The sequence below is a fragment of the Procambarus clarkii genome, chromosome 44, assembly GCF_040958095.1.
Source record: "Procambarus clarkii isolate CNS0578487 chromosome 44, FALCON_Pclarkii_2.0, whole genome shotgun sequence".
Lineage (NCBI taxonomy): Eukaryota > Metazoa > Arthropoda > Malacostraca > Decapoda > Cambaridae > Procambarus > Procambarus clarkii.
Genome location: NC_091193.1, coordinates 9,310,184 through 9,312,023, shown reverse-complemented (window position 1 = coordinate 9,312,023; position 1,840 = coordinate 9,310,184).

Below are 1,840 nucleotides of genomic sequence, written 5' to 3'. Positions count from 1 at the left end.
AGGAACTTGCAGACGACCATGACATGTGAAGTCCTGGGGGGGGGGGTGGGGGGGGGGGTAATATTCCTTCTGGGCAAGTTGTCAATTAAAGATCTTACTAAGATCGTTATTTTGTTCTTTTTTTCACTTTTTTCACGTTTATTTTTTTCAGCGACGGTCTCACTTCATGCAGGTCCAATCCCCGACCGTCCAAGTGGTTGGGCACCATTTCTTCCCCCCGTCCCATCCTAAATCCTTATCCCGACCCCTTCCAAGTGCTATTATACAGTCGTAATGGCTTGGCCCTTCCTCCTCATAGTTCCCTTCCTTTGCATTGTATTGATTAAACTTTTGATGATGTGTTGATAGTATAATACACTGGAGGCCTGGAGGGACTCCACTACACATGTAAGCCATGCAGCGAAGACGCCAGCATGAAGCAGTATATCAAGAAGAACCAGAAGAGGAAAACCTGAGGAAATAACAAAAGAGTTCAAGGAGAGAGGAGACGAGAGAGCGGGAGAGGAAGACGTTGATCTCTTATCCTCCTTATCATTCGCACTGACATTTCACACATCCCGTGAGAGTGTGCTCGCTCTGAGTAAACACCGTCCACTTAACTCTCCCCGCGACACCCAACGCCCACACCGCCTCTACTGTCACCAATGGACGCCCTCGTGAGCGACGGCACCAACCACCGCCCTCACCAACTACACCAAATGTCAAACTAAAATGTCAATAATTACAGTTGGCACAGTGTTCTACGTCACCACCAGGCGGCACAGTGCTCAACCCCACGGCAGTGTACCTGCTGTGCTGCTAGAGGGTCATAGGGACAGCTAGACTAGGAAGAATAGATGTGGAGCGGCCAAAAGGATATACACCTAACCGTATGAAAGAGATTTATTACACTAGAGGAACGCATGAATGAGGAGCAAGGGGACGCCATTTGTATGACAGAGCTTCGGGAAAGCATGGAAGAAGTAGTGAGAGGGGATGCAAAAATGAATGAGATAGAGGAGAGGACATGGGAAAAAGAAACACGGGCATTCAAGAAGCTGCAGCTCCTCTGAGACGACAGCTTCAAGAATGACAAGAGATGGTAGAGAAAATAGATGAGATTATTGAAGACCTAAAGGTAAAGCTTGACAGGAGTGACGAATTATACATTGCAGCCTAGAATCAAGTAGAACGGACGGAAATAAATTGCAAAGGCAGGCAAAGTGTGAATAGGTTACAGGGCAGAATAGACACGGTTGAAGCGGAAGGGAAAGCAACAAAGGAAGTGACCAAGTTAACAGAGGAAAGAATTAAACAGAAAATGTAACCAAGATTTTGGGAGCAAGACCAGATAAAACCTTTGCTGAGACAACAAAGGGTTCAGAGGGAAAGAAGATAATTAAGAAAACAGTATCAGTGGCTGTAAACACTACCCAAGTCAGGAAATTTACAAGGCAGGAGTTGGAGAGGGAAAGATCAGTAGTAATATGCAACCAATCAGAACCTGATGGGGGGCAAATAAGGAGGTGGAACGGAATGATATAAATTCTATTCAAAATTCAGGCTGGAGATGCAACAAGGGAAATGGAGCACTTCTGCAGGCTAGGTAAGTTTCAGAGAGGAAGAAATCGACCAGTGAAGGTTATTTCTATGAACAGCAAGCCAGATAAGTATATACTGTACTGGCAATATATATATATATATATATATATATATATATATATATATATATATATATATATATATATATATATATATATATATATATATATATATACAATATTCAAGAAATGAGGAAAAGCACCATGCAGTATTTACTAGACAGGATATGTCTAGTAAAGTAATACAAACAGGGCACAGG